Source organism: Phyllobates terribilis, unplaced genomic scaffold (genome assembly GCF_046119375.1).
Source record: "Phyllobates terribilis strain yellow unplaced genomic scaffold, ASM4611937v1 Scaffold_171__1_contigs__length_4068163, whole genome shotgun sequence".
Classification (NCBI taxonomy): domain Eukaryota; kingdom Metazoa; phylum Chordata; class Amphibia; order Anura; family Dendrobatidae; genus Phyllobates; species Phyllobates terribilis.
The window spans coordinates 1,725,617-1,751,024 of record NW_027362931.1 but is presented as its reverse complement, the minus strand read 5'-3'; the positions used below and the strand labels follow the sequence as shown (position 1 = coordinate 1,751,024).

Genomic DNA, 25,408 nt, shown 5'->3' with positions numbered 1-25,408 from the left:
AGTCTTCATATGTTTCCGCATGTGTCCTGGCAGATTGTAGGGCGGCTTTTTTGTGTATGGGATTTAGGAGAGGCTTTCTATGTGGACAACACCCATGTCTGCCATTCCTCTATAGAAAAATATGTCTGCTTTCAGCTCATCTCTCAATGCTTGGATGAAAAATCACAGTTGGGAAGGAATGGACGGGACAAAGAAAGTTACTGATAATCCAGCACTTGTTTTCCAGTGTGAATAAAACCAAAAACTTTTATTGAACAAATCAAATTAAAATCATAGAAACATTAAAAAACAGGAGCAAAACATCTCTGCGTTTCTACCTGGTATTTGTGTTCAGTTCTTCTTCATGACATAATAAATCACCAGTAACCGGCTTCTTATACACATCATAGGGTCTAATGCACAGCGGAGACCCCCAGCCCCAAATGGACATGTGCAAGTATGTCTACATTAACCCTATGGTCACATATGCTGTGAGTGGATATTATCAGGGTGGGAAGGTCCTCGGTTATTGGGCCCTTCCCAGCCTAAAAATACCAGCCCTCAGCCGCCTCAGAAATGGCGCACCAATTCAGGTGCTTTGCACGGCTCTTCACGATGGCCCTGGTGCGGTGGCAATCGGGGTAATGGTGGTTAGGGTTGATGACAGCTGTGATTTGTCATAAAACACAGCTGTCTTCAAGCCCTCAGGTTAGTAATGGAGAGGGAAAGGAAAGAGATCCCGACACTCACCTGTAGTCAATCATTTATTCCACATCCACAGATCTGCAAAACGTTTCAGCTCCTCCAGAGCTTTTGTCAATTGTGGCCAATCACATAGAAATACAACATTTATATAGAAAAAAAAACAAGGAAATGACATCAATGAAATAAAAAAATGAAGAAAACTACAAACATTCATATAATCATATTAGTCTCATTATATAAAATATACACTGCTCAGAAAAATAAAGGGAACACTTACACAACAGAATATAACTCCAAGTAAGTCAAACTTCTGTGAAATCAAACTGTCCACTTAGGAAGCAACACTGATTGACAATCAATTTCACATGGTGTTGTGCAAATGGAATAGACAATAGATGGAAATTATTGGCAATTATCAAGACACCCTCAAAGGAGTGGTTCTGCAGGTGGGGACCACAGACCACATCTCAGTACCAATGCTTTCTGGCTGATGTTTTGGTCAGTTTTGAATATTGGTTGTGCTTTCACACTCGTGGTAGCATGAGACGGACTCTACAACCCACAGAAGTTGCTCAGGTAGTGCAGCTCATCCAGGATGGCACATCAATGCGAGCTGTGGCAAGAAGGTTTGCTGTGTCTGTCAGCATAGTGTCCAAAGGCTGGAGGCGCTACCAGGAGATAGGCCAGTACACCAGGAGACGTGGAGGGGGTCGTAGGAGGGCAACAACACAGAAGCAGGACCGCTACCTCCGCCTTTGTGCAAGGAGGAGCACTGCCAGAGCCCTGCAAAATGACCTCCAGCAGGCCACAAATGTGCATGTGTCTGCACAAACAGAAACCGACTGCATGAGGGTGGTATGAGGGCCCGACGTCCACAGATGGGGGTTGTGCTCACAGCCCAACACCGTGCAGGGCGCTTGGCATTTGCCACAGAACACCAGGATTGGCAAAGTCGCCACTGGCGCCCTGTGCTCTTCACAGATGAAAGCAGGTTCACACTGAGCACATGTGACAGACGTGACAGAGTCTGGAAACGCCGTGGAGAGCGATCTGCAGCCTGCAACATCCTTCAGCATGACCGGTTTGGCAGTGGGTCAGTAATGGTGTGGGGTGGCATTTCTTTGGAGGGCCGCACTGCCCTCCATGTGCTCGCCAGAGGTAGCCTGACTTCCATTAGGTACCGAGATGAGATCCTCAGACCCCTTGTGAGACCATATGCTGGTGCGGTTGGCCCTGGGTTCCTCCTAATGCAGGACAATGCCAGACCTCATGTGGCTGGAGTGTGTCAGCAGTTCCTGCAAGATGAAGGCATTGAAGCTATGGACTGGCCGCCCGTTCCCCCAGACCTGAATCCGATTGAGCACATCATGTCTCGCTCCATCCACCGTCATCACGTTGCACCACAGACTGTCCAGGAGTTGGCGGATGCTTTAGTCCAGGTCTGGGAGGAGATCCCACAGGAGACCATCGGCAACCTCATCAGGAGCATGCCCAGGCGTTGTAGGGAGGTCATACAGGCACGTGGAGGCCACACACAATACTCAACCTCATCAGGAGCATGCCCAGGCATTGTAGGGAGGTCATACAGGCACGTGGAGGCCACACACAATACTCAGCCTCATTTTGACTTGTTTTAAGGACATTACATCAAAGTTGGATCAGCCTGTAGTGTGTTTTTCCACTTTGTACAGAACAAAGTATTCAATGAGAATATTTCATTCATTCAGATCTAGGATGGGTTATTTCAGTGTTCCCTTTATTTTTTTGAGCAGTGTATATACACAAAGATGAAAAAACGTCCATAACAAAGTATAATAACTATCAAATTAAATATTTTATTTTACACCAATACACATTGCCACAAATATATATATAGGCGTATATACACTGCTGGCCAAAAGTACTCAGTTTCTTCCTGAAAATGATTGCAATCACAAATTCTTTGGTCTTATTATCTTCATTTAATTTGCTTGCAAGGAATAAAACACAAAATAGAATGAAGCAAAAATCAAATCATTGATCATTTCACACAAAACTCCAAAAAAGGGCCTGACAAAAGTATTGGCACCCTCAGCCTAATACTTGGTTGCACAACCTTTAGCCAAAATAACTGGGAACAACCGCTTCCGGTAACCATCAATGAGTTTCTTACAATGCTCTGCTGGAATTGTAGACCATTCTTCTTTGGCAAACTGCTCCAGGTCCCTGATATTTGAAGGTTGCCTTCTCCAAACTGCCATTTTGAGATCTCTCCACAGGTGTTCTATGGGATTCGGGTCTGGACTCATTGCTGGCCACCTTAGAAGTCTCCAGTGCTTTCTCTAAAACCATTTTATAGTGCCTTTAGAAGTGTGTTTTAGGTCATTGTCCTGCAGGAAGAGCCATGACCTCTGAGGGAGACCCAGCTTTCTCACACTGGGCCCTACATTATGCTGCAAAATTTGTTAGTAGTCTTCAGACTTCATAATGCCCTGCACACGGTCAAGCAGTTCAGTGCCAGAGGCAGCAAAGCAACTCCAAAACATCAGGGAACCTCCGCCATGTTTGACTGTAGGGACCGTGTTCTTTTCTTTGAATGCCTCTTTTTTTTTCCTGTACACTCTATGTTGATGCTTTTTGCCAAAAATCTCTACTTTTGTCTCATCTGACCAGAGAACATTCTTCCAAAACGTTTTAGGCTTTCTCAGGTAAGTTTTGGCAAACTACAGCCTGGCTTTTTTATGTCTCGGGGTAAGAAGTGGGGTCTTCCTGGGTATCCTACCATACAGTCCCTTTTCATTCAGACGCCGACGGATAGTACGGGTTGACACTGTTGTACCCTCGGACTGCAGGGCAGCTTGAACTTGTTTGGATGTTAGTCGAGGTTCTTTATCCACCATCCACACAATCTTGCGTTGAAATCGCTCGTCAATTTTTCTTTTCCGTCCACATCTAGGGAGGTTAGCCACAGTGCCATGGACTTTACACTTCTTGATGACACTGCGCACGGAAGACACAGGAACATTCAGGTCTTTGGAGATGGACTTGTAGCCTTGAGATTGCTCATGCTTCCTCACAATTTGGTTTCTCAAGTCCTCAGACAGTTCTTTGGTCTTCTTTCTTTTCTCCATGCTCAATGTGGTACACACAAGGACACAGGACAGAGGTTGAGTCAACTTTAATCCATGTTAACTGGCTGCAAGTGTGATTTAGTTATTGCCAACACTTGTTAGGTGCCACAGGTAAGTTACAGGTGCTGTTAATTACACGAATTAGAGAAGCATCACATGATTTTTAAAAGGGTGCCAATACTTTTGTCCACCCCCTTTTTTAGGTTTGGTGTGGAATTATATCAAATTTGGCTTTAGGACAATTCTTTTTGTGTTTTTTCATTGAAGACAAATTAAATGAAGAGAATAATACCAAAGAATTTGTGATTGCAATCATTTTCAGGAAGAAACTGAGTATTATCTGACAGAATTGCAGGGGTGCCAATACTTTTGGCAAGCACTGTAGGAAATGCAAAAAAAAGATAATAATAAGTTTTACTTATATAGCGCCAACATATTCCGCAGCACTTTACAATTAAACGGGGACATGTACAAACAATAAATTCAATACAAGGTAAGACAGTTTAAACAGTTACATTAGGAGCGAGGGTCCGGCCGCTCGCACGCTTACAATCTACAAGGGAATGGGGGGACACAATAGGTGAAAAGCACTTGTTATTTCAGGTCGGGCAATTATAATAAATAGGGATTTTTATATAAAGCTGCATGATCCGGTCATCAGCCCGTATGTATAAGTGCAATAATCAAGTATCGAGTGCAGTTATCGTGTGCATGGAGGGTGTGGAGACAGATGAAGAGTAGGGAGCAGATTCTGAATAATATTTAGAAGGAGGAAAAAGGGGAAAGTTTGTTTACTGAGTAGTTGAGGTGGTCGGCTTGTTTAAAGATATGGGTTTTTAAAGCGCGCTTGAAGACATGGGGGCTAGGTATCAGTCAGATCGCCTGGGGTAGAGCATTCCAGAGAACTGGCACAGCACGAGAGAAGTCTTGGAGACGGAGGTGCGAGGTTCAGATTATGAGGGATGTTAGGTCATTTGTAGAACGGAGGGCACGTGTAGGGCGATAGACAGAGATGAGAGAGGAGATATAAGGCGGTGCCGAACTGTGGAGAGCTTTGTGGGTGAGAGCTATGACTTTATATTGGACCCTGTAGCGAATGGGCAACCAGTGTAATGACTGGCACAAGATGGAGGCATCGGTGAAGCGGCTGGACAGAAATACGACCCTGGCTGCCGCATTCAGGACGGATTGGAGAGGAGAAAGTTTGGTAAGAGGGAGACCGATCAGAAGAGAGTTGCAGTAGTCCAAACGAGAGTAAATAAGAGCGACAGTCAGAGTTTTAGCAGTTTCAAAGGTGAGAAAAGGTCGGATTCTGGAGATGTTTTTAAGATGCAGGTGACAAGAGTGAGTGAGTGATCGGATATAGGGAATAAAGGAAAGGTTAGTGTCGAATATGACCCCAAGGCAGCGGGCGTGCTGCTTGGGGGTTATGGTTATACCATCCAAGGTAATTTCGATGTTAGGTAGAGTTAGGTTAGTAGAGGGGAGAAACACAAGAAGTTCAGTTTTGTAGAGATTCAGTTTAAGATAGAGGGAGGACATGATGTTAGAGACAGCGGACAGACAATCCTTAGTATTTTGTATTAGGGTAGGGGTGATGTCAGGTGAAGAGGTGTCAGCATAGAGATGATACTGGAACCCAAATCTGCTGATTGTTAGTCCAATAGGGGCAGTGTATAGAGAGAAGAGGAGGGGGCATAGGACTGATCCCTGCGGGACCCCGATAGTAAGGGGACGAGGAGAGGAAGAGGAGCCGGCAAAAGATACAGTGAAGGAGCGGTCAAAGAGGTAGGAGGAGAACCAGGAGAGAACGGTTTCCTTGAGGCCTATAGAGCGGAGCATAGTGAGGAGGAGCTGGTGATCCACAGTGTCAAATGCGGCAGAGAGATCCAGGAGAATCAGCAGGGAGCAGTGACCTTTGGATTTAGCTGTTAGTAGATCATTAGAGACTTTAGTAAGGGCAGTTTCAGTGGAGTGTAAGGAGCGGAAACCAGATTGTAGAGGGTCGAGGAGAGAGTTATCTGAGAGATAGTGGATTAGACGGGAATGGACCAAGCATTCCAGGAGTTTAGAGATTTAAGGAAGATTAGAGACAGGTCTGTAGTTAGCAGCGCAGTTCTGGTCCAGGGATAGCTTTTTAAGTAAAGGGGTTATGATGGCGTGTTTAAATGAGGAGGGAAAGATACATGAAGAAAGAGAGAGGTTAAATATTTTAGTCAGGTGAGTGGTGACCACCGGTGAGAGAGACTGCAGATGTGAAGGAATGGGGTCACTGTTGCAGGTTGTAGGTCGAGAAGAAGTGAGGAGCTGGGTAACTTCTTCTTCTGTAACAGGCTCAAAGATGGCTAGTGAGCTTGAAGTGCGGCAGGGAAGGGGATCCAGGCACTGAGGAGATTGGACCAAAATGACCTGATGGATGTGGTTGATTTTTTCTAGGAAATAAGTGGCCAGATCCTCACCGCTGAGGTTGGTGGTGGGGGCCTGTGCATTAGGTTTCAGGAGGGAGTTTAAGGTTTCAAAAAGTCATTTTGGATTGTTGGACAGTGAAGTGATGAGGGGGGTGTTATAGCAGAAGATGAGGTCCCCCAAGTTCAAAGACCCCATCTATGCTATATAAGTCTGACGGTTACCTTAGGTCAAAAACAACAACTAAATGTTCCTTCCTTGTATCAATAGAAACTAACGTGTCCTTGCTAGTCATCAGAATGTGTCTGATTAAATGTTTCAACACAAGCATAGGCATCACGAGAACAGAAACCGGTCTTTGTTTGCACAGCTAAATTGTATGATCGGACCATATATGGTAAATCCGTTTCTTCCTCCAGAGTGTATATAAACCCTATGCTTTGTAATAAAGTTAGAGTTTGTTGACGCATACTACCTGTCTTGTGTCTTATTCTCTCCGGGCCTGTATACTAAAGGATAGAAGAACCAGAAAGCAGTGACGACAAGCTGGCGCCCGAACAGGGACCTGAGTTAATCTGCCCAGGGGTGCTCGACCGGTCCGAGATGTGGGACGAGCGAAGCTCTCTGTTGGTGATATATACAGCGCTGAGGTAAGAATAACTGTTATATTCTACCTAAATTATATCACTACATAGAAGAGACTCCCTCACCCCCGAGCGGTCGGCTCCCAGGTAATTCACAGATTGTTGTCTGCCTCAGGTCCCTTTGAAACAGTAGAATCCCCTCAGATAAATTGTCAGTCCTGCCTTCTATCCTTTGGAAAAACGTAAGAATGACAGCATGGATCCGATGATTGTGCTGTGGGTGTGTTTCGGGATCGGTGTTTTTGGTCTGTTTTTCTGGTTGCGTATAAGTCCTGGAGGGCAAGTAGTGGAGTGGTTCAGAAATCTTTGTGGCCCATTGTCTAAGTGACTGAGGAGTCTACTCTGAGTGAGGAGAACCGAAAGAATGGGGAACCAAAATGCCAAAGAAGGCGTTACAGCCAAAGACTTAGTAGTACGCAGAGAAGGGAAACAGGCACTGATTGGAATTGACAAAATATTGCATAAGGCGGGAATGAATGAAAATGGAGAGATGAACGGAGAGAAATGGAAATCCTTCTTTAACTCCTATCATGGATGGCTGAAAGATAAGGGTCTGTTGGAGACAGTGGATGTATGGATGAATGCATGCGCTCATTTTGAAGGGAGAATTGAAGAATTAGGAAACGGATGTTACAGACTGACAAAAACTGGAATGACAGATTTTTCTCCCAATCTGCCCCCGACGTCACCCCCAACCCAGTACCAGAATTCCCAAGAACCCAACTGCTGGGTTTGCCCCAGATGTGGACAGCAGAATCCCTTGACTGTAGATATCTGTGTGGCATGCTGAGGACCAAGACCCCACCCAGCTAGACTATTCCCAATGAGGACGGTAGTTGTGCCAGGAGCACCGGGAGCAGCAGCAGCAGCAGTAGGGGACGCAGTTGTTCCAGGTCAAGAAGCCCGTACAATGTTAATGTATAGACCATGGAGTCCCTCAGAACAATTGGCGTTGATTTCCCAGTTGCCAGATCCGTCCCAGTCCCCGATGGGTTTTGCCAGAATGATAAGAACCATACAGGATACGTACAATGCAACTAGGTTGGATTTACAAGGGGTAATTAAGGGAAAATTGGCAGATGAAGCCCGCTATGATAGGTTGACAGACGAAACGTACAAGCAGTATAACAATGGGACCAGACCCGAAGACGCATAACCCAATAATGCAGCGGCCGGAGTCCTGTTCACAACAGCATTGGTAAAAGCATGTAAATACAGGCAGGGAGAAAGGCAGGTTACACTAGAAGACCGAGTTCAGGGTAAGGAAGAGGACCCCAAAGACTACTTTTGGGCTCTAAGGAAGACTTGGTCGGAAATGGGGTTCATTCCTGAAAATAAGACTAGTGAGAGGGTATTAGCAAGTGCTTTCATGAACGGACTAAAGAAAGAGATTGCAGAAAAGGTAAAAGCAAGTAGACCAGAGTGGAGATCAGTGAAGGCAGAGGATTTGGCCAGGATAGCTCAGGGGGCACAGCATGACATAATACAGGCAAAGAAAGCTGCCAGAGTTCACATAGTAGAGACGACCCCCAGAAACAACAGAGGCAGAGGATGGACTGTAGGAGGGGGACAGAGACTATGTTACGGATGTAGAATGCCAGGACATTTTAGAAAGGACTGTAGGACCAACCCGTATCCAGATGCTCAGAGTACGGATCCTACAGCCAACCAAACAACGCCCCCATAGGATGAGGGTAGCTTGCACATGAACCCCCTCATCCCCTTACCCCCAACTCCCAGTTGTATAGTGCAGGTGAACCTACCAGGGGGACATGAAATCGATTTCCAAGTAGATACGGGGGCCGACAATTCAGTAATTACGCAAGGTGATTGGCCATACACTGACACTGATTTTTCACATCATGTCATTGCCACCCCTTTCAATTCCCCGTCTGTCCTGCTCCCTGTCACCAAGAGAATTCCCCTGCAAATTCAAGGAGCTATTGTACATAGCCAGCTCATGGTATCGCCCCGAGGCTAATGTAACCTTTTGGGAAACGATGTATTGTCTCAATTACAAGCACATATTGAATATCATCCTGATGGCACCGTCACCATGACCCCAGGTTTAAAACCAAGCACCCTTTGCAAAATTATGTCACTAGACATTGCCAGCATAGAAGAGAAACGATTTTCCCCTGATATTGGAGCAGGCTGTACCCTACGACTTTTGGGCCTCAGATATCACAGATGTTGGTAGGTTAAGAGTTCAACCAGTAATGGTGAATATAAAACCAGGAGCCACCTTGCCTCAACAGAAGCAGTATCCCCTTAGCTCGGCTCAGGAGAATGCCATAGCCCGGCAAGTCCAAAAATTACTACACAGGGGAGTCCAAGTCAAAACCCAGTCCCCTTGCAACACTCCCCTGTTCCCAGTAAAGAAAAAGAGCGTGCCAGGACAACCAGCCGCATATAGAATGGTCCATGACCTCCGGTTGGTTAACAAAGCCACAGAACTTCTAACACCAGTTGTGCCCAACCCGCATACTCTCCTGTCACAGATACCTTCTAACTCTCTTTGTTTTTCAGAGGTCGATTTGGCAAATGCATTTTTCAGTGTACCATTACGCCCTGACTGCCAGTACCTGTTTGCTTTCACGTTCCAGGGCAGTCAATATACATGGACAGTGTTGCCACAGGGTGCCCAGAATTCACCCACAATGTACACTGCAAGTCTGCAGGAAATACTGGAGGGATGGTCTGAACCACATATCGTTGTTCTGCAATATGTCGATGACCTGCTCATTTGTGCCCCCTCCAGGAAACAATGTCATAACGCAACTATATCACTTATGTTGTTTCTCTATCACGCTGGCTGCAAGGCGTAGAAAGATAAGCTTGTTTTGTAAATCTTCAGTCACTTTTTTGGGACATTGCATTACACCAGGAGCCCGCCATTTGACAAATGCACGTAAACTAGCAGTACAGGCATTCACCGTTCCCATTAACGTTGCAGCCGTCAGAACTTTTCTTGGACATGTTTCCTATTGCAGACAGTGGATTCATGCCGTCTCTGTTTTAATGCAGCCCCTCTATGACTGTCTTACCCCAACACCTTTTGTACTAACACCAGAGGCAATAGACTGTTTTTATTCTCTCAAAAAACGTATTTTGGCAGCTACAGCTTTGGGTACACCTAATTATGAGCTCCCATTTACTCTGTACCTTCACGAACAAGCCAGACATGCAGCAGGAGTTTTAACTCAATCACATGGTGACAATCAGAGACCTGTTGCCTATTTTAGTGGCAGATTAGATGCGGTAGCCAGAGGTGCACCATCCTGTGTAGGTGCTCTGCATGCTGTTGGACTGCTACTCCACAAATCTGCAGACATTGTTCTAGATCATCTGCTCACCGTGCTAACACCTCATGATGTCTATACTATATTGAATCAAGAGCAACCTGCTCACCTCTCAGCAGCACGTCATCTCAGGTTACAATGTGCATTGTTAATGCCTCCCAATGTTTCTTTACAGAGGTGTACTACTTTGAACCCAGCAACTTTGTTACCTCTCTCGGATCTGAAGGAGGGGTCAGTTACTGTGCTTTTTAAGGAAGATCCAAGAGAGGAAGTTCCTCATGACTGTGTACAAATGATGGCACAAGAAACGGCAGGTTTACCTACTGTATTTGAACATGAATTAGAAAATGCAGATTTTGAATTTTTTGTAGATGGATCCCGTCATCAGGACGATTCAGGTACTTTCCATACTGGATATGCAGTTGTCTCCCTCAATGCAGTAATCAAGGCAGAACCAATGCTCCCACACCAATCGGCTCAAGGAGGTCGAACTCAGGGCCCTAACCGAGGCCTGTAAATTAGCAGAAGGTAGTGTTGTTAACATTTACACGGATTCTAGGTACGCATTCGGTATAGCGCATGATTTTGGTCCAATATGGAAATCAAGAGGTTTCCTGACGGCAGCAGGACACCCCATAAAGAATGCTGATACGGTCCAGCAGTTAATGGATGCGCTACAATTACCCAAACAAGTAGCTGTCATAAAGGTAAGAGCACATACCAGACGCACCAACCAGGTAAGCAGAGGTAATGCGATGGCAGATGCAGCAGCAAAAACAGCAGCCTGCAAGCCGCAACAAGGGTCAACAGTACGTCAGATAAGTGCCCCTAAAAACCCCTTTGTGTCGGAGGACATCTTATCCCAAATGCAGGCTCAGGCTCTGAAGGAGGAGGTTGATAAGTGGTTGAAGGAAGGTGCATGCCTGAATGAAGCAAATGGGGTATGGGGGAAAGGGACACGACGATGCCTTCCAAGGGCACTGTGCCCAGCAGCTGCCCAGATACTACATGGGCCGGTACACCAATCTAAAACGGGTGTGATGAATGTGATGCAGAAATATTGGGTGTCACCAGGATTCTCCACCTGTATTGAACGACTGATAAAAGGGTGCATGATATGTGCTACACATAATCAGGGTAGAGTAGTTAAAACACCACCCAAACACCCCCCCCCGGCCCCTCTATCCATTCCAGAGACTGCAAATTGATTATATTCAGCTGCCGAAGTCAGGATCATGGGAATATGTGTTGGTCTGTATTGATTTGTTCTCAGGATGACCAGAGGCTTTCCCGATTGCCAAAGCCACGGCTGCGGCAACCGCAAAGAAACTGCTTGCGGAGGTGGTCTGCAGGTATGGGGTACCAGAGGTAATTGAGAGTGACCGAGGTACACACTTCACGGGTGAAATAATGAATGAAGTCATGTCAGCTCTAGGAATTCCACACCCCATATCACCCACAAAGTAGTGGTAAAGTGGAAAGACTGAATGGGACATTGAAATTAAAAATTCAGAAAGCCATGGCTGAGACAGGAAAACCATGGCCGGATTGTTTACCGCTTGCTCTGTTTTCAGTAAGATACATGCCCAATAAAAAGACTGGACTCTCTCCATATGAGATATTGCTTGGCAACGTACCCAGCCTAGGGTGTTTCTATCCGCAAGCATTAGAAATGAACAACCATGTGCTAAGTTCTTACGTGAGGGCTTTACACAAAAAGATTAAGCAAATACATGATAATGTCTTCAGTTCTCTTCCAGATCCAGATCAAGACTCTAGCAGCCATACGCTGCAACCTGGAGACTGGGTGGTTATAAAAAGACACGTGAGGAAAAGCCTAGATCCACGGTTTGACGGACCCTTTCAAGTTCTGCTGACCACAAGCACAGCCGTTAAGCTAGAGGGAAAAGAGGCCTGGATCCACGCGTCCCATTGCAAAAAGATACTAGGAGAACCAGCGGACAAAGAATGAAGACATTGTTTATACTTACCTGCATCCTTGCGACCACAGGTGCATGGACTACATTAGGCACCACGGATGGAGATGACAATAGATTCATTAAACACCATCTTGCTCTAATCGATGAACTAAAGGAGCAAAACCAGACTATTGCTAATTGTTGGATATGTACACATGCCCCTGTGACGTCCACTAGCATACCCTTTCTCGCTGCCCCAGTCTCATGGGAAGAGATAAACTTTTGGGTGAACTGCTCAGATACTTTGGCCAATAATTCCACACAGAGATTTTCCTTTCTGAATCACGCCAATTGGTTTAAAGGTATCGGTGGGTGGTTGGCTCGTATAGTGCAAGCTATTTTTCAGGTTTTGCTAATGTGTCTTGCGGTTTATTTGGTTTTTAAGCTTTTTCTAATGTGTATTCAGCGTTGTACTAAAAGAAAAAGAAAATATAGAGATTCATATTGATAAATGAAGGAACAAAAGGACGGAATGTTACAGCAGAAGATGAGGTCCCCCAAGTTCAAAGACCCCATCTATGCTATATAAGTCTGACGGTTACCTTAGGTCAAAAACAACAACTAAATGTTCCTTCCTTGTATCAACAGAAACTAACGTGTCCTTGCTAGTCATCAGAATGTGTCTGATTAAATGTTTCAACACAAGCATAGGCATCACGAGAACAGAAACCAGTCTTTGTTTGCACAGCTGAAATGTATGATCGGATCATATATGGTAAATCCGTTTCTTCCTCCAGGGTGTATATAAACCCTATGCTTTGTAATAAAGTTAGAGTCTGTTGACGCATACTACCTGTTTTGTGTCTTATTCTCTCCGGGCCTGTATACTAAAGGATAGAAGAACCAGAAAGCAGTGACGACAGGGGTGAAGTAGGATTGTTTGGCCAGATGAAGGGCAGAGTTATAGGTTTAGAGCATGAATTTATAGTGGATGAAGTCCTCTGCTAAAAGAGATTTTCTCCACTGACGCTCAGCGCACCTTGAGCAACGCTGAAGAAAGCGTGTTTGCATTGTGTGCCAGGGCTGCCGTTGTCTGCGTCGGGTCTTTCTGCGTGTAGAAGGTGCTGCTTCATTTAGGGCGCTCTTCAGTGTATTATTGTAGTGTGACAATGCCAAGTTTGGACAGAAGAGGGAGGAGATGGGGGCTGAAGATGTGTGGAGATTGTCCATAAGCAGCTGGGTATTAATGGTACGTGTATTCCTAGAAGTGTGGTAAGTGGGGGTGTCCCGGGTGAGGAGACAGTTTTTGACAGAGAAGGAAAGAAGGTTGTGGTCCGACAGCGGGAGAGGAGAGTTAGTAAAGTCATGCAGCGAGCAGAGACGGGAGAAAACCAGGTCCAGAGTATTCCAGTCTTCATGTGTAGGAGAATGAGTAACCTGTGAGAGGCCGAATGAGGAGGTTAGAGAAAGTAGATGAGAGGCAGATTGGGAGAGGGGATCATCGATGGGGATGTTAAAGTCTCCTGTGATGAGCGTGGGGATGTCACAGGATACAAAGTGAAGAAGCCAGTTGGCAAAGTTATCCAGGAACTGGTGGGAGGAGCCTGGAGGGCGATACACAACTGCCACTCACAGTGAGAAGGGTTTGAAGAGTCTGATGGTATGGACTTCAAAGGAAGAAAACATAAGTGAGGGAACTGGGGGGATGACCTGGAAAGCACATTGTGGTGAAAGGAGCAAACCAACACCTCCACCCTGTCTATTCTCAGGTCTGGTTGCATGTGAAAATTTCAGCCCACCAAATGAGAGAGCAGCACCTGCGGTGGTGTCTGAATGCTGGATCCAGATTTTTGTAATAGCCAGAAGGTTAATGGAATTAGAGAGAAAAAAATCGTGAGTGTCAGTTAGTTTGTTACACACAGACCGTGCGTTCCAGAGGGCACAATGAAAGCAATAGGAGAGGGCATGCACTGAATGTTAATAAGATTAGCAGGGTTTCTATATGCAGCTGGAGGAGAGTGGTGTATGCTAGTGCAGGGAGGCCCAGTGTTGGGGGAGATGTTGCCAGCGACTAGGAGGAGAAAAAAATAGAAAGAGCAGGTGGTGCAATGATATGTATGAACGTTTTGCGTGCTGTATGGAGGTAGTGGATGGTTTGGAGTGGGTGAGAAATGTCAGTAGAGCCTCAGAGGTATACATGAGAGAGGGGAGAAGGGGAGGGGTGGATATGGAGAGAGTGCACAGAATGTGTTAAAGGGCGGGCGAGATGTGAGAAAGCAGAAGTTAAAACAAGTAAGATAATAATCATCGTACCATTTAACTATACGCACCAAAGTCTAAAAAACATATATCATAATTCACCCACAACACATTCTAATTCTCCTCTGTATATCATAAATGGGAAGGAAAAATTATTGACCTAATTTATATATTATTTGTTTATTTTACATTTTTAACAATCTCCACCTTTAAATCTGTATCTGCCGCCTGCAGTCTCTCAGCAGTCAACAAGATTAAATCCAGGGAACACTTATTAATCTGCTCGAATTGATCGCAGAAAGTCCCATCCTCTGAAAACAGAGTGGGGCGCAGATGGACTCGCCGTCCTCGCGATAGGCGTTTTTCTCCACAGTATTCCATTACAGTTGCAGCATGAAGTTCATAGGAGACTCACCTTTTGGTTTCTTTTCCCAGTCACGTCTCCTGAATTCACTTGTGGATATTTTGAGAAAGTCCGTAGATATCGTTGTCTGAGACAAAATACCAGGTGATAGAACAAGTGAGTGCTCCTAGGAGAGGAGGCGGTATTAAGAGAAGGTTATTAAGGAGGGAAGCCTTCTGGATATTGACTTTACATCGTCTGTCTCCTAAAGGCCTGAATCTAGAGTATAATGTGAGTCCGTCAGTAGAGCTGGGGGACAAATGTCCCCTTTCTCTTCTTTCTTCTTGCAGACAGTACAGACACGGTGGTCTCGCTGGAGCGCAGATACCGCATTGTGCACTAACACATCTATGGTTATAGAAATGATCGGGGTCAGGAATGAAGTTGAGATTTGATGAAGGTTTTTTATGGATAGAGCAACATTGGATTCCGGGGAAGAAGCTTTCACATTACTATTTGTGGCTTCGGTTCTTATGTTGTGATAATGTCGGTATACTCATTGGTTTTTCAGTATGTAGACAGTGATCAGGTCATAGAAGGGTTATGGATTTAGAATTGCTTTCATTTCTCATTGGGTGAATATTTTAATATCTGAACGGACGACTAAATTATCATCATTAGAACATTTTAATAAAAAAATAATAAATAAAATATTAAAAATTCTCCAGACCCTGATCACAAGATGGCGCCGAGAACTCTGCACAACAACATGGAGAGGAGGAGATGGCGCGGGAGGATGCTGAGGCTGAGTCGCACCCGGGAGAACCTGAGCCTACGTAAAGACAGGTATCTGTACAACTCCGCTCTGCTATACAAGACACAGACGTATCTCTTAGGCCGGGGTCCCACTAGCGTACGGTATGCGATGCGAGACCCCCGATGCGATATGCTAATGACACTCGCTGCTGCTCTGCTGCGAGCGGGAGCCGAATGTCAGTGCTCCATGCTCTGATCCTCTCGCACGGCTGCGGAGGGGACGGGGAAATCACTATCTCCATCTCCTCTGCTGCTGGCATTGGCGGGAATCGCACTGCACTCGGGTGGTATCTGAGTGCAGCGCGATGTTTCACACGCACCTGTATATTAGATGGGTGCATGCGATCCGATCGGAGCTGGATAACAAAACAGCACTGAGCACAGAAACATAGGACTAAATGGGTACAATGGAGTCTGATGTTTTATCTGATTTAATCACAAGTGAGAGCGAGCCCTGACTGGGGAAACAGATGAACTTACTATAGATGTGAACCTGATGAGACTACTGGACTTACAGAACCTCCGGGAGCGGAGAAATCCTCATCACTGGAGAAAGCGGCCACTATGTGACGTCAGAGGGAGGAGGAGCCGGAGGAGCGACTGCGCCGGGATCATCTGCAGATCTGGGCGGGGCAATGACCCCTGAGGGGGAGGAGCTGCGGTGACGTCATCACTGTCACATGACCGCAGCCTCATCACAGCTCCTTCACCATTATAATAACTTTATAGTTTATAGAATCATTACAGTCTGTGAGGAAACACTGCCGGAGCCAATCACCACCCGAAGCCCCGCCCTCTGATCACATGGCGATGACGTCACCACAGGGCCTTCACCACCTCTCTCTTGAGCTCCGCCCCTAATCACATGGCGGTGACGTCACCACAGGTCATTCACAACCTCTCCTGAGCTCCGCCCTCTGATCGCATGGCGATGACGTCACCACAGGTCCATCACCACTTCTCTCCTGAGCTCCGCCCCCTGATCACATGGCGGTGACGTCACCACAGGTCCTCCCGCTCTCAGTGCAGCAGCTCCGTCCTGGTTGTGCGCAGCTCTTGCTCTCTGGTATCAGCCAGCAGCAGGTTCCCGCTTCCCGCCATTCCGGTGAGATTACAGGGAGGGTTTGTGGTGAATCTGTGAGAGGAGAGTGTGGGGTGAGATCAGAGCTGTTCCTGTGGAGGCTCCTGCTCCATGTGACTGCGGCTCCTCAGTGTTGTATGGGGGATGTGCAGCGGCTCCTCCTCACCTCACCGCCCCCCGCTGGAGGTGGAGTTACCACGGTGACCGTCCCCCGCTGGAGGTGGAGTTACCACGGTGACCGTCCCCCGCTGGAGGTGGAGTTACCACGGTGACCGTCCCCGCTGGAGGTGTAGTTACCACGGTGACCGTCCCCCGCTGGAGGTGGAGTTACCACGGTGACCGTCCCCCGCTGGAGGTGGAGTTACCACGGTGACCGCCCCCCGCTGGAGGTGGAGTTACCACGGTGACCGACCCCTTCTGGAGGTGGAGTTACCACGGTGACCGCCCCCCGCTGGAGGTGGAGTTACCACGGTGACCGCCCCCCGCTGGATGTGTAGTTACCACGGTGACCGTCCTCCACTGGCGGTGTAGTTACCACGGTGACCGTCCTCCGCTGGCGGTGTAGTTACCACGGTGACCGTTCTCCGCTGGCGGTGTAGTTACCACAGTGACCGTCCTCCGCTGGCGGTGTAGTTACCATGGTGACCGTCCTCCACTGGCTGTGTAGTTATCACGGTGACCGACCTCCTACGAGGCTGATAATCAGCGGTCAGGTCGGTGGAGGAGGCCGCGGTGGAGTTTGTGGCTTTTCCTCCAGATTCTTCCTAATAAATGTCGGATATTTGGGGCAGAATTCAGTGATTGTCGTTATATTGTCCCCTGTGATCTCCATCTTCTCCTTTATCATGAAGACGCCGGCAGGACGAGATCCCTCCAGCTGATCCAGTGCTCATCCCTCCTTCTCCTGAATGACCCCGAGGATGGACGAGGACGAGACCACCAGAAGATTATTACACTTCACCCTGGAGATCATCTCCCTGCTGAGCGGAGAGGTAACTCCTCTACATTTCTATCAGCTTTATTGTGTTATGGAACAAGTCCGACATCGGGAAGAGGAAATCCAGAAGAGGAAGAGAAGGATTCTTTACTGTAAGAGCAGTGATTGTGTGCAGCTCTCTGCCAGGAGGAGTTGTCATGGGGATTCCCTATAAGAGCTGTAGAGGGGCCTGAATGTCTGTCCTGAGTGTAATAATATTCCAGGTTATGGCCCCAGATTACTGGAGACGGTTATTGATCCCGGGATTTCTACTGATTGTCAGATCTGGAGTCGGGAAGGAATTCTTCTCCCTAAGTGTCTCTCTCCATACACAGGATTACACAATAGTGAGGAAGACACCGGGGGAGGGTGTGACTCCCATCATCCATCTCCAGGAGTCAGGAGGGCGGAGCCCGGACCCCATCATAGAGCCTCCCCCGCACCCCCCCATACATGAGAGGAAGAAGAAGAAGATCCTAGAGCTCAGCAACAAGATGATTGAGCTGCTGAGCCGAGAGGTGACTGCTGGGACATTATACAGGACAGCACTGGAGGATTCTGGGTGATGACCGGAGAGGTGACTGCTGGAACATTATACAGGACAGCACTTGAGGATTCTGGGTGATGACCAGAGAGGTGACTGCTGGGACATTATACAGGACAGCACTGGAGGATTCTGGGTGATGACCGGAGAGGTGACTGCTGGGACATTATACAGGACAGCACTGGAGGATTCTGGGTGATGACCGGAGAGGTGACTGCTGGGACATTATACAAAACAGCACTGGAGGATTCTGGTTGATGACTGGAGCTGACTGCTGGTACATTATGCAATACAGCACTGGAGGATTCTGGGTGATGACCGGAGAGGTGACTGCTGGGACATTATACAGGACAGCACTGGAGGATTCTGGGTGATGAGCGTAGAGGTGACTGCTGGGACATTATACAGGACAGCACTGGAGGATTCTGGGTGATGAGCGGAGAGGTGACTGCTGGGACATTATACAGGACAGCACTGGAGGATTCTGGGTGATGACTTGAGAGGTGACTGCTGGGACATTATACAGGACAGCACTGGAGGATTCTGGGTGATGAGCTTAGAGGTGACTGCTGGGACATTATACAGGACAGCACTGGAGGATTCTTGGTGATGACCGGAGAGGTGACTGCTGGGACATTTACAGGACAGCACTGGAGGATTTTGGGTTATGACTAGAGAGGTGACTGCTGGGACATTATAGAGGACAGCACTGGAGGATTGTGGGTGATGACCGGAGAGCTGACTGCTGGGACATTATACAGGACAGCACTGGAGGATTCTGGGTGATAACCGGAGAGGTAACTGCTGGGACATTATACAGGACAGCACTGGAGGATTCTGGGTGATGAGCGGAGAGGAGACTTCTGGGACATTATGCAATACAGCACTGGAGGATTCTGGGTGATGACTGGAGAGGTGACTGCTGGGACATTATACAGGACAGCACTGGAGGATTCTGGGTGATGACGGTGTCGTTGTCAGGTTCCTATAAGGTGTCAGGACATCGCTGTCTATCTCTCCATGGAGGAGTGGGAGTATCTAGAAGGACACCAGGATCGGTACCAGGAGGTGATGATGGAGGAGCTCCGGCCTCTGACATCACCAGGTGAGAGGAGACTCTTGTTGGCTCCGGTGGATGTGATGACGTCTCTCGGCCTCGTCCTATAATAGATGATTTTTCTCCAGACTTGCTCTGGTTTTCTCTACATTTTCTCACAGCTTTCATTCCCTGATTATTCTCTTCTGATCTGTGAGTCGTGGTTTCTCCGCTGTCGTCTTCATCAGTCTTGAGTCTTCGTCCTCGGCGGCTTCTTTCAGAAACTTTCACCTTCCTTAGAGCATCGGTCACATTTTGTCTGCAGATTTCCCAACTCTTCTGTTCGTTCTCTCCTATGATTTTTTTCGGTACCGGAGTCTGATCGTTACTCAGCAGAGTCGGGGTTAATTTACTAATGATTTTCCACCTAATATGTTGTCGCTTGTCCATACCTCTGAACTCTGTGTGGCATTGACCTGGTCGCTAATCTGAGCTGCTGATAACCTGCGATTTCTGAGGCTGGTGACTCGGATAAACTTATCCTCAGAAGCAGAGGTGACTCTTGGTCTTCCTTTCCTGGGGCGGTCCTCATGTGAGCCAGTTTCTTTGTAGCACTTTCAAAGTTTTCCCAATTTTTCGGACAGACTGACCTTCATTTCTTAAAGTAATGATGGCCACTCATTGTTCTTTACTTAGCTGCTTTTTTCTTGCCATAATACAAATTCTAACAGTCTATTCAGTAGGACTATCAGCTGTGTGTCCACCTGACTTCTGCACAACACAACTGATGGTCCCAACCCCATTTATAAGGCAAGAAATCCCACTTATTAAACCTGATAGGGCACACCTGTGAAGTGAAGACCATTTCCAGTGGCTACCTCTTGAAGCTCATCAAGAGAATGCCAAGAGTGTGCAAAGCAGTCATCAAAGCAAAAGGTGGCTACTTTGAAGAACCTAGAATATAAGACATATTTTCAGTTGTTTCACACTTTTTTGTTAAGTATATAATTCCACATGTGTTAATTCATAGTTTTGATGCCTTCAGTGTGAATGTACAATTTTCATAGTCAAGAAAATACAGAAAAATCTTTAAATGAGGTGTGTCCAAACTTTTGGTCTGTACTGTGTGTATATATGTGTATATGTTTATGTATGTATATATATATATATATATATATATATATATATATATATATACATATACACACAGTTAGGTCCATATGTATTTGGACAGAGACAACATTTTTCTAATTTTGGTTCTAGACATTACCACAATGAATTTTAAACAAAACAATTCAGATGCAGTTGAAGTTCAGACTTTCAGCTTTCATTTGAGGGTATCCACATTAAAATTGGATGAAGGGTTTAGGAGTTTCAGCTCCTTAACATGTGCCACCCTGTTTTTAAAGGGACCAAAAGTAATTGGACAGATGAAATAATTGTAAATAAAATGTTCATTTCTAGTACTTGGTTGAAAACCCTTTGTTGGCAATGACTGCCTGAAGTCTTGAACTCATGGACATCACCAGACGCTGGGTTTCCTCCTTTTTGATGCTCTGCCAGGCCTTCACTGCGGTGGTTTTCAGTTGCTGTTTGTTTGTTGGCCTTTCTGTCTGAAGTTTAGTCTTTAACAAGTGAAATGCATGCTCAATTGGGTTGAGATCAGGTGACTGACTTGGCCATTCAAGAATATTCCACTTCTTTGCTTTAATAAACTCCTGGGTTGCTTTGGCTTTATGTTTTGGGTCATTGTCCATCTGTAGTATGAAACGACGGCCAATCAGTTTGGCTGGATCTGAGCAGACAGTATGGCTCTGAATACATTAGAATTAATTCGTCTGCTTCTGTCCTGTGTCACATCATCAATAAACACTAGTGACCCAGTGCCGCTGGCAGCCATGCATGCCCAAGCCATCACACTGCCTCCGCCGTGTTTTACAGATGATGTGGTATGCTTTGGATCATGAGATGTACCACGCCTTCGCCATACTTTTCTCTTTCCATCATTCTGGTAGAGGTTGATCTTTGTTTCATCTGTCCAAAGAATGTTCTTCCAGAACTGTGCTGGCTTTTTTAGATGTTTTTTTAGCAAAGTCCAGTCTAGGCTTTTTCTTCTTGATGCTTATGAGTGGCTTGCACCGTGCAGTGAACCCTCTGTAGTTACTTTCATGCAGTCTTCTCTTTATGGTAGATTTGGATATTGATACGCCTACCTCCTGGAGAGTGTTGTTCACTTGGTTGGCTGTTGTGAGGGGGTTTCTCTTCACCATGGAGATTATTCTGCGATCATCTACCACTGTTGTCTTCCGTGGGCGCCCAGGTCTTTTTGCATTGATGAGTTCACCAGTGCTTTCTTTCTTTCTCAGGATGCACCAAACTGTAGATTTTGCCACTCCTAATATTGTAGCAATTTCTCGGATGGGTTTTTTCTGTTTTTGCAGCTTAAGGATGGCTTGTTTCACCTGCATGGAGATCTCCTTTGACCGCATGTTTACTTCACACCAAAACCTTCCAAATGCAAGCACCACCCCTCAAATCAACTCCAGGCCTTTTATCTGCTTAATTGAGAATGACACAATGAAGGGATTGCCCACACCTGTCCATGAAATAGCCTTGGAGTCAATTGTCCAATTACTTTTGGTCCCTTTAAAAACAGGGTGGCACATGTTAAGGAGCTGAAACTCCTAAACCCTTCATCCAATTTTAATGTGGATACCCTCAAATGAAAGCTGAAAGTCTGAACTTCAACTGCATCTGAATTTTTGTTTAAAAGTCATTGTGGTAATGTCTAGAACCAAAATTAGAAAAATGTTGTCTCTGTCCAAATATATATGGACCTAACCATATCTATCTATCTATCTATCTATATATATATATATATATATATATATATATATATATATCTATATATATAAAAATATATATATATATATATATATATACATACATACATAAAAAAGTCCAAAAGTAGGTGGACAGAAAGTGTAATAAGGTTATGAAGGGGGAGATTTATCAAACACTAAATTGCAGCCGCCTGTCTGGATCATCCTCCAATAACTCATGAATTAGACGTGGACGATAAGCTTTCCACCCAATAGATTTCAGGATTCGCATGATAGAAGCTCCTGAAATTCCCAATTCCAAAGAGGCTCTTCTGGTGGACTTTTTTGGACTCTGAACAAATGTTTCAGCAGCAAGTTGTTTATTATCTTCTGTACAGACTGTTTTGGGTCGACCAGTTTTTGGAGCATTAAGGATTGAGCCAGTGGCATTGAATGCGGTAAATGGTTTGTCTCTTTGGGTCTTGAGTACCAAATGTTTCAACCCAATTTGCTCTAACGGTTTCAGCATTTTGAGATTTCCAATACTCTGTTAAAATCCATTTTCTTTGATCTGTATTTAAATTATTTGCCATTATGTGTTATCTGAATTTTCTGAATTATCTGAAAAGAAAACAGATTTGGGGGAGATCTATCTGTGAAAACTAGATCTGTGAAACTGGCTCAGTTGCCCTTAGCAACCAATCAGATTCCACCTTTCATTTTCCAAAGAGTCTGTGAGGAATGAAAAGTGGAATTGAGCCAGTTTCAATTTACACCATGTCTGATAAATCTCCCCTTCATAACCTTATAACACTTTCTGTCCACCTACTTTTGGACCACCCTGTATATATACAGTACAGACCAAAAGTTTGGACACACCTTCTCATTTAAAGATTTTTCTGTATTTTCATGACTTTGAAAATTGTACATTCACACTGAAGGCATCAAAACTATGAATTAACACATGTGGAATTATATACTTAACAAAAAAGTGTGAAACAACTGAAATATGTCTTATATTCTAGGTTCTTCAAAGTAGCCACCTTTTTCTTTGATGACTGCTTTGCACACTCTTGGCATTCTCTTGATGAGCTTCAAGATGTAGTCACCGGAAATGGTTTTCACTTCACAGGTGTGCCCTGTCAGGTTTAATAAGTGGGATTTCTTGCCTTATAAATGGGGTTGGGACCATCAGTTGTGTTGTGCAGAAGTCAGGTGGATACACAGCTGATAGTCCTACTGAATAGACTGTTAGAATTTGTATTATGGCAAGAACAAAGCAGCTAAGTAAAGAAAAACGAGTGGCCATCATTACTTTAAGAAATGAAGGTCAGTCAGTCCGAAAAATTGGGCAAACTTTGAATGTGTCCCCAAGTGCAGTTGCAAAAACCATCAAGCACTACAAAGAAACTGACTCACATGAGGACCGGCCCAGGAAAGGAAGACCAAGAGTCACCTCTGCTTCTGAGGATAAGTTTATCCGAGTCACTAGCCTCAGAAATTGCAGGTTAACAGCAGCTCAGATTAGAGACCAGGTCAATGCCACACAGAGTTCTAGCAGCAGACACATCTCTACAACAACTGTTAAGAGGAGACTTTGTGCAGCAGGCCTTCATGGTGAAATAGCTGCTAGGAAACCACTGCTAAGGACAGGCAACAAGCAGACGACATTTGTTTGGGCTAAAGAACACAAGGAATGGACATTAGACCAGTGGAAATCTGTGCTTTGGTCTGATGAGTCCAAATTTGAGATCTTTGGTTCCAACCACCGTGTCTTTGTGCGATGCAGAAAAGGTGAACGGATGAACTCTACATGCCTGGTTCCCAACGTGAAGCATGGAGGAGGAGGTGTGATGGTGTGGGGGTGCTTTGCTGGTGACACTGTTGGGGATTTATTCAAAATTGAAAGCATACTGAACCAGCATGGCTACCACAGCATCTTGCAGCGGCATGCTATTCCATCCGGTTTGCGTTTAGTTGGACCATCATTTATTTTTCAACAGGATAATGACCCCAAGCACACCTCCAGGATGTGTAAGGGCTACTTAACCAAGAAGGAGAGTGATGGGGTGCTACGCCAGATGACCTGGCCTCCACAGTTACCAGACCTGAACCCAATCGAGATGGTTTAGGGTGAGCTGGACCGCAGAGTGAAGGCAAAAGGTTCAACAAGTGCTAAGCATCTCTGGGAACTCCTTCAAGATTGTTGGAAGACCATTTCCGGTGACTACCTCTTGAAGCTCATCAAGAGAATGCCAAGAGTGTGCAAAGCAGTCATCAAAGAAAAAGGTGGCTACTTTGAAGAACCTAGAATATAAGACATATTTTCAGTTGTTTCACACTTTTTTTGTTAAGTATATAATTCCACATGTGTTAATTCATAGTTTTGATGCCTTCAGTGTAAATGTACAATTTTCAAAAGTCATGAAAATACAGAAAAATCTTTAAATGAGAAGGTGTGTCCAAACTTTTGGTCTTTACTGTATATATATTTGTTCTAATTTTGGAAGACAAAGCAAAAATGATGGGGACTTCAATCTGAGATCCTGGTCTGGTGGTAATAATAATTGTAAGTCTCCCTTAAAGGGATGTTTGTTCAGAAGAATATGTATTATGGAGCTTTTCTGTGGAGTCTTACCAGACAATCTCTCCTTGGCTCCCCGTGTGCATCAGTAAGCGCCCATGACCCCGGTGCCGGCTCTCTAGTTGTCCTTTCTACACATTGATGGGTACTAACCGCTGCGTACCGGGTGCTCCCCACAACACCGTCCTTCCGGGTTCTGTGACTTCGTACGTTAGTCGTACATGTGCCCTTTTTTCCTCCTTTAGAGACAAACGCAGAACTTGCTGCTTATTTTAGTGTTTATACCGAGGCGGATGTGGAGATTTATCTCTATTTAAAGAAGAAGAAAAACACGGTAACTCGTCTTTTAATAGAACGGAAGGTTCTCTCCTCTTAGTGATCCCAGAGGATCCTGTCCAGGAGGGAGGCCGTGTCCACATGGTGACATCATGAGCTCTCAAAAAACAATCACTGGTAAATGGTCACCGTCCTTCCCCCAATCTCCATACAGTGAATTAGGAGAGAAGAAACCAATGGATGGAAATGTGGAGCTTTCTCCAGCTCCTCTGTGGTTCCATCCCTGGTGGAGACGAAACTTGGAGAAGTTGTGTTTTTAGTACGGCTCCTTCACTGACTGACGAGGGTCTTCTCTGTCCCTCTCCTCGGGGTCTTCATCCTCCGAGTGCAGAGCATTAGGCTTTGGCCTCGCTGATTATCACTTCATACTTGAGGCCACAATGTGCTGGGTCCTTGGTATCGGGGGTGAGGACCACAACAATGTAATTTATTCCCTGATACATAAACATAGAATTACTAGTTCTGAGAGACGAGTCTTATATATAGACAGATACACGGCAGGTCATGTATTCAGTCTGTGTGTCTCCACAGATGGATCCAGGAGGA

At 45.6% G+C, this 25,408-nt stretch overlaps 1 pseudogene; it reads left to right on the top strand.

Annotated features, from left to right (window-relative positions):
- The window catches only part of LOC141212356 (uncharacterized), a 186,917-nt pseudogene that overhangs the window by 87,890 nt on the left and 73,619 nt on the right, over positions 1-25,408 (top strand).